We start from the raw sequence: 14,515 nt of genomic DNA on the forward strand, positions 1-14,515 counted from the left end.
ACTGCACCGCGTGTTCGCTGTATTCGTGTGGGCATCGAGCTGGGAGCGATGCAGCCGAGATAATCTCTTCCGACGCGTGAAGGATGGTGGTCTGGGGTTGGCGCACCTTTTCTTGCGTCAACTGGTGAATAGATTCTTCTTCTTTCGAGATACAAACGACCCATTTCTGCGCACGGTGATCCAAATGAGGCTTTCAAGATCACTTCCCGAGTTTGTAGTAGGTACCGAAATAATGCCAGGATCTGTCCGTGGGTTCTTTCGGGAAATAGTTGATAGTGTTTCTTTTTTGCGTGTTCGTTTTTCAAGTGAATATTTGTGGAATGCAAAACGGAAAAAGTTATACCGTGATTTGTGTGATAGTGTATTGCTTGTACCCATGTACAGAGCCGTGTACAGTGGAGGCCCAGGCCTAGACGTCTTGAAAAGGGTGAAGATGATGCCAGTTCAACCAGCCACGAAATCTTTCTTCTTTAAATTACATACCGGTACCTTATCTGTTAAAATTTTCCTGGAACAACGTGGGTTCTACATGCCGTGGGGAACCCACTGCCTCATTTGTAAAAAACCGGAAAGCATAGATCATGTCTTCATCCACTGTTGGGAGGGGGTTTTCTTCTGGGACGTGTTGCAAAGGACTTTGAAAAAGGAGTTACCGATAGATCCACACGGAATCAGGTTTCTGGCAGTTAATGATGACGAAGGATTCCCGTACGACCTTATCATGCTAACAGGCCTCCACTGTTTATGGCGCGCAAGAATGGCGGGCTACCATTGTGACCCGGATGCCCGACCGGCGCGTTTATACTTTCGAGAATGTATGCAAAAATATGTAGAAGTGCAGAAGTTGCAACAGCCTGTTCCTGAGTGGCTGCCGAGGGTTGAACCCCTGACAGCGCTCAAGGAATTTTAATACGACAATGTCATGCCACAGTAGCGGACGGCAACGAATGTGTATATTACTGTTTCTTGTTCCGTTTTTGTATTCATTATTTCCTTTTTGTCTTTTTCTTTCGTTTCTGTGTATATCATTTAAGGAATGTGTGTTGTGGTGACATGTCGAGGATTGGCAATAAAGAAAAAAAAAAAAAAAAAAAGGGGGTATAGCTCAGTGGTAGAGCATTCGTCTGCAGATCGAGAGATCTCCGGTTCAAACCTGGGTGCCCCCTTTACAGCATTTTTTCTGTTCTCCACTTATTTTATAGCTATTATTGGCGGGCACTTCTCGTTGGGAGCTCTTACCCGGTGGTATAGCTTAGTGGTAGAGCATTCGACTGCAGATCGAGAGGTCCCCGGTTCAAACCCGGGTGCCCCCTTTACAGCATTTTTTTCTGTTCTCCACTTATTTTATAGCTATTATTGGCGGGCACTTCTCGTTGGGAGCCCTTACTCGGGGGTATAGCTCAGTGGTAGAGCATTCGACTGCAGATCGAGAGGTCCCCGGTTCAAACCCGGGTTCCCCCTTTACAGCTTTTTTTTCTGTTCTCCACTTATATTATAGCTATTATTGGGGGGCACTTCTCGTTGAGAGCTCTTACTCGGGGGTATAGCTCAGTGGTAGAGCATTCGACTGCAGATCAAGAGGTCCCCGGTTCAAACCCGGGTGCCCCCTGTACAGCATTTTTTCTGTTCTCCACTTATTTTATAGCTATTATTGGCGGGCACTTCTCGTTGGGAGCTCTTCTCCGGGGGTATAGCTCAGTCATTCTGCTTCCGGCAGCCGAGCTGAGCGGTCGGCAGAATCATGGGCTCCAGTGGAGCAGCGACAGCGGCCACTTTTGGCCGCGGAAACAGGCTCAACGATGATAAGGATTATGCTTTTATTTTGCCGCAGCTGCCTAAAGGACAACTGGTGATTAACACCGTCTTTTTGCACGGTGATGTACGTGCGAGGCCGTACAAGGTGGAGGATTTCAGGGATGCCCTTCTGCCGACGGGCCTGCTGTCTGATGTGGTATGCATAGGGGCTTACCAAATCAACCATGTCTGGGCAGTTACCCTCTGCGATGAAGCTGCAACGAAAAAGCTGCTTGCCCTGAAGGAACTTCAAGTGAAGGGACGACGGTGCCTCATCGTTGACCCGCAGGACCAACAGGTGAAGCTTAGGCTTCACTGGCTGCTCTACGGCGTTGCCGACGAGGACGTCCGGACGGCTTTCGCGGCTTTCGGCAAGGTGGAGGAGGTGAGCCGGGAGCGGTGGCGCGTTGAAGGCATGGGAACCAAGACCTCAACCACCAGGACCGTCCTTCTCAAGCTGAAGGCCAGCATGAAGGTGGAAGATCTCCCCCATCAGATCCGCGTTGGTGGAGAGTTAGCCTTGGCTGTCGTTCCCAGTCGACCGATGCAGTGCCTGCGCTGCCACGGCACGGGACACGTCCGCCGTGAGTGCAGAGTCCCACGTTGTACCCGGTGCAGACGTTTCGGCCACGTCGCCGCTGAATGCGTGAAGTCCTATGCCGCTGTGACCGGCCCACCAGCGAATGATGTTGCGGCAGAGCACCTCATGGACGTGGCCGAGGCGGAGGACGCGGCTAAAGGAACCGGTGACATGGTGTCGACAGCGACAAGTAGTGGGACGACGATTCTGGAGGCAGACGGCAACGTGGCTCAGGCCACTCATAAGCCAAGTAAGGCGGAACGGGATGCTACGACTGAGGGGCAGGCGACGGGAAGCGTCAGTGAAGACGCACCTGAAGACGCGACCGCAATGCAGCAGGACGAGAGCGTCACCGACGACGACCATACTGGGGCTCTTGCTGCCTCCGTCAAGCGCACCCACGACCAGACGAAGGACCGCGAGGACCGGGCAACCAGCACCAGTGAGGGACCGCCGACGAAGACGCCTCATGGGAGGCGGTTGGGCTACAAGCCAAAGCCCAATGTACCGCCTGAAAAGAAGCCTGCCGACAAAGCGGCCACGTCTAAGGACACCAACAAGCCGGGAGGTCCCGGAGGCGGCTAGCCGAGGGCTAGTCGTGAGCGGTAAGCACCATGCTCCGGGCCTACTTTTCTTTTAGATCAAGATGGCTCAAATACCGTCCCTTAGGTTTGCCACATTAAACGTGAGAGGGCTGGCGGCTAGTCGTAGGCAAAGTCAGGTCCTACGGTTGGTCACTGACCACGACATAGACGTACTAGCCGTCCAGGAAACTAAGGTTGAAGGAGAGGAGGCGACCGGGAGCATGGTGCGACGTTTCACGACTAGGTATTTTGCGGTGGTTAGCCATGCGGTAGGCACGGCTGGAGGGTGCGTTCTTTTTGTGAAGAAGCTGCCTGAACTGCAGATTCAAAGCATTTTTTCGTGTCAGTCAGGAAGGATTGTTCTTTGTGATATTGTTATGCGTGACGCTGAGTTCCGCGTTATATGCGTATATGCGCCGAATTCAGTAGATGAGCGCGTCCGTTTTTTTTTTTCGAACCTTTCACAATATGTATGTTGTAATATGCGAGTGATGCTGTTAGGTGGATTTAATTGTGCGTTAAGTGCTGGAGACAGAGTCAATAATACAGGTGTGCGTGACCGAAGCAGTGAAGTGTTATCAAATTTAATTAATGAAAATGAACTCGATGATGTTTTTGAATGTCTGGAAGGGGGCCGTGAAGTGACTTTTACACGTTTTCAGGGCAGCAGCCATGCGCGTTTGGACCGAATTTACATTTCATTGGATACAATTCCAAGATGCCACAGTTATTGTGTAGTACCAGTGTCGTTTTCAGATCACTGCCTGGTGAAATGTAACGTAGGTATAATGAAAAGGAGACGTATTTAACTGGGATATGTGGAAAATTAATGCCTTGTTACTAAATGACCAGCCCTTTTTACAGGTAGTAAGGGATGCGGTTAATGAAGTTCAATGTGATGCTGCGGGAACAATCGTCGACAAGTGGGAAAGTTTTAAACAAAAGATTAAAATGAAAGCGATAGAAAGATCCAGTTGTAAAAAATTCGAGAAGGAAATGAAAGAAAAGGGTTTAAGAACACTGCTTGGGCAGCTGCTAACGCTTGAGTGCAAAGAGCCTGGTGCGTACAAAGACGATGTGCGAAACGTCAAAGAAAAACTTGAACTGTTTGACAAGGAACGCTATCAAGGCGCCATCGTGCGAGCACGAGCAGATGCACTAGCGGCAGGGGAGACGCCCACGAAAAGGGCGCTCGGTTTAGAGAAGGCGTATGGACGAAGAAACCATGTCGACCAGATTTTAGTGAATGGGAATGTCGTTGACGACAGTGATAGCATTCGTCAAGCCTTCTTTGAGCACTACCAGTCGCTTTTTGCATTTCAGGAAGCGAATGTTGACGGTTTTAAAGCAGGTTTTCTGCATCGCATGTCACGTTTGAGTGATGATGTTAAAAAGCGATTAGAAGAAAAAATAATGGAGAGGGAAGTCGAAAAGGCAATCGACGATTTGAACATGGGTAAATCACCGGGACCTGATGGACTCAGCGCAGGTCTATATAAGGCTTTTAAAAGAGAACTGGCGCCTTTGCTAGCACACGTATTTAATGATGCATACGAGAAGAAATCGTTACCACCTTCCTTCGGAAAAACGCACACCATTCTAATACCGAAGAGCGATCAAATAGACAAACTAAGATTCGTGTCATCCTACAGACCGATTTCACTAACAAACGTCGATTATAAAATATTTATGAAGGTTTTAGCTAGCAGGCTTCAAGGCGTCATCAAGGAAATAGTCGCAGACCATCAAACTTGTGGCATCAAAGGGCGATCTATTTTTTCAAACATCCATAAGATGCGATGTGTGCTCGAGTGCTGTGACGTCACCGGTGGCGGTGTTGCAGTTCTTCAGCTCGACCTAGAGAAAGCGTTCGATTGTGTCGCTCACGTTATCTTGTTTGCCATCTTAGATCATGTTAATGTCGGTTCCATCATCACTGAGGGCGTGGCCTTGGCGTACCAGAATTGCACAACAAGATTAATTGTAAATAAGTCTCTGGGGGCCCCCATTAACATCATGCGTTCAGTGCGCCAAGGCTGCCCCCTCAGCCCGCTGTTATTTGCTATCTACGTAGAAGCAATGTGTGTAGCAATTAATGAAAATGACGGAATACGGGGTTTCAGATTGGCAGCGACAGAAGTGAAGTTGCTTGCATATGCAGATGACATTGCAGTGTGTTGCACTGACCAACCGAGCGTAACGGAAACAATATCTGTAGTAAAGCATTTCTGTGCCGTAACGGGTAGCAGAGTAAACTGGGGCAAATCGCTAGGGCTGTGGCACGGGGACTGGTTTTCTGCGCCCGACTGTTTCGCGAACGTGAACTGGGTGAGAACTCCGACAAGGTATCTGGGTGTTCCCCTAGACAGGTACAATAGCAGCGACGAATACTGGAGGAACCAAACCAAAGAACTGAAAGAAAAAGTAGATAAATGGAAAGGTAATAACCTGTCCATTTTTGCAAGAGCGACAGTTTGTAACGCGTTTTTTATTACTAAGTTATATTACGTCCTGCAAACACTGTATTGTTCTAGAGTAAATGTGCAAAGGCTGCACAGAGTGTATGCGGTTTTCATCTGGGGATCAACATGGGAACGGTGCAGCCGAACAAATTTGTTCAGAAGAGTGAAGGATGGGGGTGTGGGGCTGGCGCATCTTTTTGTTCGTCAAGTTGTAAACCGATTTTTGTTTTTTCGCGATGTGCGCGACCCTTTTCTGCGCACCGTATGTCAGCTAAGGTTGAGTAACGCCTTGCCGGCACATGTTGTTCGCACGGCTAGCATGACGGGAACGCTGCGTGGTTATTTCAAGGAAGTGGTCGACAGTGTACACTTCCTTTCCGTTCGTTTTACAAGTGATTATCTTTGTGAAGTGAAAAGGAAAATATTGTATAGAGATGTATGCGACATAGTCTTCCCAGTGCCCTTATACAGATCCATATACATGGAGGGCCAGGACAGGACGTACTTAAACGAGTAAAACATATGCAGGTGCCACCAGGGGTAAAGACCTTCTTCTTTAAGCTACACACCGGAACGCTCTCCGTGAAGACGTTTCTGGAGGAAAGGGGTTGTCTCGTACCTTGGGGGTCGCACTGCTTGATATGCAAGAAGCCCGAAAATATAGATCACGTTTTCCTACATTGCTGGGCGGCAGTTTTCTTCTGGGACGTCTTAAAGCGAACCCTGAAGAAAGAGCTACCGGTGGACCCCCAAGGTATCAGGTATCTGGCCATTAAAGATGACGACGGGGTTCCCTATGACTTTGTTATGTTGAATGCTCTACACTGTATATGGCGGGCCCGTATGGCAGGGTACCATTGCGATCCTGACGCTAGGCCAGCTCGTGCTTATTTCAAAGAATGTATCTCGCGATTTATTGAAATTCAGAAACTAGAGGAATGTCTACCGGATCGGCTGTCAAGGCTAGAACCCCTGACAGCCATGAAGGAATTTTACTTTGACAACGCCAGTCCAATATGGACAGACGGCTCAATTGTGCGGTTCCTATCCTTACGCACCTTCCGTTCGTGTTTCTTTTTTTGTTTCTTCCAATGGTTGGAATTTGTGATACATAAGTGTGTGATACCTGTATCGTCTGAGTAATGTCGAAGACCGGCAATAAATAAAAAAAAAGGGGGTATAGCTCAGTACATTCTGCTTCCGGCTCCCGAGCTGAACGGATCGCGGGATCATGAGCTCCAGTGGAGCGGCTTATGCGGCTGTTAGCCGCGGCAACAGGCTTTCGACATCGGAAGATAAGGACTACCAGATTATTTTGCCTCGTCTACCTACAGGACGCATCGTGTTAAACACAGTTTTTTTGCACGGCGACACTCGTGTTCGCCCGTTTCGCGTAGAGGATTTTCGGGACGCGCTTCAAGCTCTTGGTATGCTCTCTGGCGTCGTCGCCCTTGGAGCGTACCAAATCAACCACGTATGGGCTGTGACGATGAAGACAGCCGAGATGGCCCAAAAGCTGGCTGCACTGAAGGAGCTTCAGGTCAAGGGGCGTCGCTGCCTGGTCATCGACCCTAAAGAACAGCAGGTGAAGCTTCGTCTTCACTGGCTTCTTCATGGTGTGGATGATGAAGACGTAAAGACTGCGCTGGCTTCCTTTGGCAAAGTCACGGAAGTAACCCGGGAGCGCTGGCGGGTGGATGGCGTTTCCGACAAGGGCTCGACGACCCGAGCTGTGCTGCTGCAGCTGAAGGCTGGACTGAAAGTCGACGACCTGCCCCACCAGATCCGCGTCGCCGGCGAGCTTGCGCTGGTCGTAGCCCCAGGTCGCCCCATGCAGTGCCTGCGCTGCCGGGGCTCTGGTCACGTTCGTCGAGAATGTAAGGTTCCCCGTTGCTCCCGGTGCAGACTTTTCGGACACAACGACACGGACTGTGTACGTTCATACGCAGCAGCCGCGGGGTCGGCGGAGAGCGAGCCGTTGACATCAGACCACATGATGGACGTGACCGAGGCCGAGGATGCGGCCAAGGGAGCTGGAAGCGGCAATGCGGTGGCAGAAGCGAGCGGGACGACGACGCCGACTAAAGGAGGACCGAATAATGTCCCTCCTCCCGACGAGCCAGAAACCGCACTAATCAGCGTCAGGGTGACCCAGACAGAAAATGAGAGCCGCCAGCCGGCTACAGATACTACGGAGGCAGCGGAAAACGACAACGCGACCCCTGCTAGCGCCCGCGTCGAAAGCGTCTCGGCACCGGTGAAGAGGTCCCTGCAGCAGGAGGAGAAAGTGGACGGAAAGGCCAGCGGTGACTCCGAGGCGCCGCCAGCTAAGACGCTACCCGGCAGGCGCTCCACCCTCAAGCCTAAGCCTAACCTGGAGGCTGACCGTAGGCTCACCCCGAAGCCGACCAAAGACGAACTCGGACGACGGCCACCGGATGGCCACGGAGGCGTCTAGCGGTCAGCTAGACGTTAAGGTGAGCACCATGCTCCGGGCCTTCTCCCCTCCCGTTTAAATCAGTAATGGCTACCAACCCGTCGCTTAGCCTCGGCACGCTAAACGTTCGAGGTCTGGCCGCCAAAAGGAAACAGAGTCAGGTGTATCGACTGCTAGTGGACCACGACCTCGACGTTTTAGCAGTGCAAGAAACCAAGGTAGACGGCGAGGAGGAGACCGGGAGCATGGTGCAAAGGTTCACGTACAACTACTATACGGTAGTGAGCCACGCCTTAGGGACTTCGGCGGGGTGTGTCTTGTTCGTGAGGAAGCTTCCAGGCCTGGTTATAGACGGTTACTTCTCGTGCTCTTCCGGTCGACTTGTCGTTTGTGATTTCAGCTATTGCGATGTCCAATGGCGCGTGCTGTGCATTTATGCGCCTAATACGGTGCAAGAAAGGGTAAATTTCTTTTTGAACTTGAGGCACCACTTGTCTGTGCACAAAACGATAGCCTGTGTTGGGGACTTCAATTGTGTATTGAACATCGAAGACAGGTCTACGCGACGCGTAATTTACGACAAAAGCAGCGATATCATGGCGCAGATCATACATGAATTTGAATTAGAGGATATCGCTCAGTGTTTCGGGGCTGACCGAGAAGTGAAGTACACCCACTTCCAGGGAACAAGTCATGCACGATTAGACCGTATCTACCTGTCATATCATTTAGTAGAAAAATGCCAGTGCTATGCAGTTACTGCCGTATCCTTTTCTGACCACTGCCTGGTAAAATGCAGGGTGGGCCGCAAAAAAGAACGAAACGAATTCGTCTGGGAACTGTGGAAAATGAATGCTGAGCTTCTACGGGACGATACTTTTAACGAGACGGTAGTGAATGCTCTGAATTCTTTTGGAAAAGACAGTTCTATGAAATTGGGCGAGGAATGGGAGCTGTCGAAACAAACTATTAAAATCAAGGCAATTGAAAGAAGTAGCGTACTACGATATGAAGAGAAGGCAAGAGAAAGGGATTTAAAAACATTACTGGAAAAATTCGTGACGCTCGAATGCATGCAACCCGCAGCTTATCAAGAAGATATGCGTGCTATTAAGAAAAAGCTCGAGGTTTTCGATGAAGAGCGTTATCGAGGTGCGCTCGTGCGCGCGAGAGCAGAAAGACTAGCATGCGGGGAAATGCCTTCGAAAAGAGCACTGGGATTAGAAAAAAAGCACTCCAGACGCAAACAGATTGAGGCCATCGAATATAACGGGCTGGTAGTAACTGATACGAAGAATATAGGGCGTGCCTTCTTTGAACATTTCCAAAAGCTTTTCGCATTCAGGCCCGTCAACATGCAAAGTTTCAAGGACTTATTTTTGCAGCGAATGCCACAGCTGTCGAGTGACGTTAAAGAAACGTTGGAAGGACAAATAACTGAACAGGAAGTGATAAAGGCCATCGAAGACCTGAACCCTGGCAAGTCACCAGGTCCAGACGGTCTTTGTGCCGCTTGGTACAAATCGTTCAAAAGCCACCTAGCTCCTATCTTGACCGCAATTTTCAATGAAGCATACCAAATGAAAATATTTCCACCATCTTTCGGCCAGTCCCATACAGTACTAATACCTAAAACAGAAGAGACCGAGAAGCTCAAGCAACTTTCCTCCTATAGACCCATAGCGCTTACTAACTGTGACTACAAAATACTGATGAAGGTGCTGGCACGGCGTATGCAGTCAGTCATTAAGGAAGTAGTCGGCCCACACCAAACGTGTGGCATTCGCGGAAGAACAATCTTCACTAACATTCACAAGTTGAAGTGTGTGCTGGAGTGTTGTGATGCCATGTGTGATGCAGTAGCGATCCTCCAGCTTGACTTGGAGAAAGCGTTTGATTGCGTTTCTCACGAGATATTGCTCACCATCCTTGAACATGTTAATTTTGGCCACATAATCACTGAGGGGGTGACCATGGCGTACCGGAGTTGCTATACGAGACTTATAATTAATCAAAGGCTGGGGGCCCCCATTAACGTGAAGCGCTCCGTTCGCCAGGGTTGTCCACTCAGCCCACTCCTGTTTTGTGTTTACATAGAAACGCTATGTCAGGCCATCATTGAAAATGAATACATTAAGGGATTTTGCCTCCAAGCAGCAGAGGTGAAGTTATTGGCATATGCTGACGATGTGGCCGTATGTTGTAAAGATACGCAAAGTGTATTGAACGCTGTGAGTATCGTCAGACTGTTTGGTAATGCCACTAATAGCTTCGTGAACTGGCAGAAATGTTTGGGGTTTTGGCACGGGGGATGGGCGTCCACCCCAGACCACTTTTCGAACGTCACCTGGGTCACGACGCCAGTTAAGTACCTTGGCGCACCCCTTGATGCCTACAAGGACAGTAGCGAGTACTGGAAGGAGCGGACAAAAGAAATAAAAGAAAAAGCCGACCGATGGAACGCCGGTCACCTGTCAATGTTCGCGAAAGCAACAGCGTGCAACATGTTTCTCGTAACAAAGATCTGGTACGTAATGCAGGTCCTACAGTGCTCTCGGATTAATGTGCAGAAACTGCACCGCGTGTTCGCTGTTTTCGTGTGGGCATCGAGCTGGGAGCGATGTAGCCGAGATAATCTCTTTCGGCGCGTGAAGGATGGTGGTCTGGGGTTGGCGCACCTCTTCTTGCGTCAACTAGTAAACAGGTTCTTCTTTTTTCGAGACACAAATGACCCATTTCTACGCACTGCTATCCAAATGAGGTTGTCAAGATCACTTCCCGAATTCGTTGTAGGCACCGAAATAATGCCAGGACCAGTTCGTGGTTTCTTTAGGGAAATAATTCAGAGTGTTTCCTTTTTGCGTGTTCGTTTTTCTAGTGCATATTTGTGGAGTGTAAAACGGAAAACGTTATATCGTGATTTATGTGACAGTGTATTGCTGGTACCCATGTACAGAGCCCTGTACAGTGGAGGCCCAGGCCTAGATGTATTGAAAAGGGTGAAGAAGATGCCAGTTCAACCAGCCACTAAATCGTTCTTCTTTAAATTACACACCGGTACTCTACCTGTTAAAATCTTTCTTGAACAACGTGGGTTCTACATGCCATGGGGAACCCACTGCCTTATATGTAAAAAAGCAGAAAGCATAGATCACGTCTTCATCCACTGTTGGGAAGGGGTCTTTTTCTGGGACGTGTTACAAAGGACTCTAAAAAAAGAGCTACCTATAGATCCCCACGGAATCAGGTTTCTGCCAGTATATGACGACGAAGGTTTCCCGTACGACGTCATCATGCTTACGGGCCTCCACTGTTTATGGCGCGCAAGAATGGCGGGCTACCATTGTGACCCGGATGCCCGACCAGCGCGTGTATACTTCCGGGAATGCATGCAACGGTATGTGGAAGTGCAGAAGTTGCAACAGCCTGTTCCTGAGTGGCTGTCGAGGGTTGAACCCCTTACAGCACTAAAGGAATTTTAATCCGACAACGTCGTGCCACAGTAGCGGACGGCAACGAATGTAAATATTACTGTTCCTTGTTCCGTTTGTGTATTCATTCGTTTTTGCTTCTTTGGTCTTTGTTTATATCATTTAAGGAATGTGTGTTGTGGTGACATGTCGAGGATTGGCAATAAAGAAAAAAAAAAAAAAAGGGTATAGCTCAGTGGTAGAGCATTCGACTGCAGATCGAGAGGTCCCCGGTTCAAACCCGGGTGCCCCCTTTGCAGCTTTTTTTTTTGTTCTCCACTTATTTTATAGCTATTATTGGCGGGCACTTCTCGTTGGAAGCTCTTACCCGGGGGTATAGCTCAGTGGTAGAGCATTCGACTGCAGGTCGAGAGGTCCCCGGTTCAAACCCGGGTGCCCCCTTTACAGCATTTTTTTCTGTTCTCCACTTATTTTATAGCTATTATTGGCGGGCACTTCTCGTTGGGACCCCTTACCCGGGGGTATGGCTCAGTGGTAGAGCATTCGACTGCAGATCGGGAGGTGCCCGGTTCAAACCCGGGTGCCCCCGTTACAGCTTTTTTTTCTGTTCTCCACTTATATTATAGCTATTATTGGGGGGCACTTCTCGTTGAGAGCTCTTACTCGGGGGTATAGCTCAGTCGATTCCACTTCCGGCCACCACAGCGAACGGACGTGCAATCATGGGCTCCCATGGAGCGGCTCAGGCGGGCGCGTCCCGCGGTAACAGGCTCAACGAGAACGACGATAGCGACTATCAGATTGTTTTGCCGCAGCTGCCTGCGGGTCGTGTCGCGTTGAACACCGTGTTTTTACACGGCGACATCCGGGCGAGGCCTTTCAAGGTTGAAGATTTTCGTGACGCCCTGCGCCCTACCGGATTGCTGCCTGAAGTCGTTGCGCTGGGAGCGTACCAGATAAACCATGTCTGGGCGGTCACCATGTGTGGCGCTGATGCAACAAAGCGTCTGCAGGCCGTCAAGGAGCTTCAGGTGAAGGGGCGGCGCTGCCTCATCATCGATTCGCAGGACCGGACGGTGAAGTTGCGGCTGCACTGGCTACTCCACGGTGTCGACGACGAGGATGTGAAGACGGCATTTGCGGCCTTCGGCAAGGTGCTGGAGGTCAGCCGGGAGCGCTGGCGCGTTGAAGGCGTCAGTGACAAAGGCTCGACGACGAGGACTATGCTGTTGAACTTCAAGAGCGGTGTCACCGTGGATGACCTACCCCATCAGATCCGGGTCGCCGGTGAGCTGGCCCTCGTCGTCGCCCCTGGACGCCCGATGCAGTGTTTGCGCTGCAAAGGAAACGGTCACGTACGCCGCGACTGTAAGGTACCCCGATGTTCTCTGTGCCGACGTTTCGGGCATGTTGACGCCAAATGTGAGCGTTCTTACGCCACAGCGGTGGGTCAGCCTGAAGGTGACAAGACAGCAGAGGAAGTCATGGACGTGGCTGAAGCTGAGGAAGCTGCCAGAGGTACGGAAGACGTGGCCAAACTGCAAGAGACCACCACTACAGTGGCACCTGCTGCAGAGGAGACACACCGGCCCCCTAAACTCGCAAATAAATCTCCGAGGACACCGGCAACGGCAGAGAAAGACGTTGAGAAAGGGGAGTACCTTCCGCAAGTTGTAGTGGGCGCGCTGACCGACTGCAAGGACCAGGCAGCTGACGGGACCACCAATACATCGGTTGCTGGCGCGGCCGTCAAGCGACCGCTGGAAAAAGAAGACCTCAAAGGTAGCCATGAGGCAAACAAGACGGATGAACCGCCTGCAAAGGCGCCTCTGGGGAGACGCTGCGGCTACAAGCCAGTGCCGAACGTCGCGGCAGGGAGGCGTGTCGACGACAATCCGGCGCCGCAAAAAAGCGACACCGGGCAACCGGACAAGCACGGTGGCGTCTAGCGTTGTGCTAGACGTTAAAGGTAAGCACCATGCTTCGGGTTTCCTTTTAAAAATATTAGTGAATGATGGCTTCCAACCTGTCTTTTAGTTTCGCCACACTTAATGTGCGAGGACTGGCTGCCAAGAAAAAGCAGAGTCAGGTCTATCAACACTTGGTGGACCAGGACATTGACGTGTTGGCAGTACAAGAAACAAAAGTTGACGGAGAGGAGGAAACCGGAAGCATGGTGCTTCGATTCACGTCTAAGTATTTTGTGTTTGTTAGCCATGCCGTGGGAACATCTGCTGGCTGCATCATTTTTGTTAAAAAATTGCAAAGCCTTGTGATACAAAATTATTTTTCATGTGTGTCGGGTAGGATTGTGTGGTGCGATTTTTCGTTGGGCGAGCGTGACTGGCGGGTCATTTGTATTTATGCACCAAACGCGGATAACGACCGAACCATTTTCTTTTCGGAAATTAAGAAGCATCTCAATGTCACGAAACAACTGGTTTTGCTAGGGGATTTCAATTGCGTATTGAGTGGGAGGGATAGAGCTACAAAAAAGAGACCGAACGACAAGAGCACCGCATTGTTGAAAGAACTGATAGACGAGCATGATATTGCCGACGTTGCCGAATGTCTAGAAGAGGAACGCGAAGTGCAGTATACGCATTTTCAGGGCTCTAGCCATGCTCGGCTAGACAGGATTTACGTGTCCCTTCAAATCATACCTGCATGTAACATTTACACTGTACTACCCGTCTCTATCTCGGACCATTGCCTAGTGAAATGCAATGTGAAGGAAAAAAAAGATGTAATAGTTTTAACTGGGATCTGTGGAAATTCAACGCAACGCTACTACGTGACGAGCACTTTGTCCATTTTGTGTCAGAAGCAATAAACGAGGTTAAACTGGATGGTAATAAGCAGATAGGTGTTGATTGGGAATTACTAAAACAAAGTTTTAAAATAAAGGCCATCGAAAGAAGCAGCGTCTTGAAATACCGTGAAAAAATGAGAGAGAACGGGCTGAAGGAAACATTGCGGAAACTAATTGCACTGGAAAGCAAACAGCCAGGTCTTTTTAATGAAGACCTACTTAGGATAAAACAACAGCTGGAGCAATTCGAGGAGAACCGCTATCGCGGGGCGCTCGTTCGAGCCAGAGCACAATCATGGGCCGTGGGTGAAACGCCCACGAAACGGGCGCTAGGTATCGAGAAGACGCATGCGCGGCGAAACGAAATAGAAGTGATTGAAGTGAATGGCCAAGAACTGAATGACCGGGAGAGCAT

General features: G+C 49.9%; 7 non-coding genes across 7 annotated transcripts; all 7 read left to right on the plus strand.

The window, feature by feature from the left end:
• Positions 1–1,094: 1,094 nt before the first annotated feature.
• On the plus strand, positions 1,095–1,166 carry TRNAC-GCA (transfer RNA cysteine (anticodon GCA)). The gene has a single exon. It is a non-coding gene; the product is annotated as a tRNA-Cys (tRNA).
• Positions 1,167–1,241: 75 nt separating this feature from the next.
• Positions 1,242–1,313, plus strand: TRNAC-GCA (transfer RNA cysteine (anticodon GCA)). The gene has a single exon. It is a non-coding gene; the product is annotated as a tRNA-Cys (tRNA).
• A 76-nt stretch (positions 1,314–1,389) lies between these two features.
• TRNAC-GCA (transfer RNA cysteine (anticodon GCA)) lies at positions 1,390–1,461 on the plus strand. Its single transcript has one exon. It is a non-coding gene; the product is annotated as a tRNA-Cys (tRNA).
• A 76-nt stretch (positions 1,462–1,537) lies between these two features.
• TRNAC-GCA (transfer RNA cysteine (anticodon GCA)) lies at positions 1,538–1,609 on the plus strand. Its single transcript has one exon. It is a non-coding gene; the product is annotated as a tRNA-Cys (tRNA).
• Positions 1,610–11,509: 9,900 nt separating this feature from the next.
• Positions 11,510–11,584, plus strand: TRNAC-GCA (transfer RNA cysteine (anticodon GCA)). The gene has a single exon. It is a non-coding gene; the product is annotated as a tRNA-Cys (tRNA).
• Positions 11,585–11,657: 73 nt separating this feature from the next.
• On the plus strand, positions 11,658–11,729 carry TRNAC-GCA (transfer RNA cysteine (anticodon GCA)). Its single transcript has one exon. It is a non-coding gene; the product is annotated as a tRNA-Cys (tRNA).
• Positions 11,730–11,805: 76 nt separating this feature from the next.
• TRNAC-GCA (transfer RNA cysteine (anticodon GCA)) lies at positions 11,806–11,877 on the plus strand. Its single transcript has one exon. It is a non-coding gene; the product is annotated as a tRNA-Cys (tRNA).
• The last annotated feature ends 2,638 nt before the right edge of the window (positions 11,878–14,515 follow it).

Source organism: Dermacentor andersoni, chromosome 1, assembly GCF_023375885.2.
Source record: "Dermacentor andersoni chromosome 1, qqDerAnde1_hic_scaffold, whole genome shotgun sequence".
NCBI lineage: Eukaryota > Metazoa > Arthropoda > Arachnida > Ixodida > Ixodidae > Dermacentor > Dermacentor andersoni.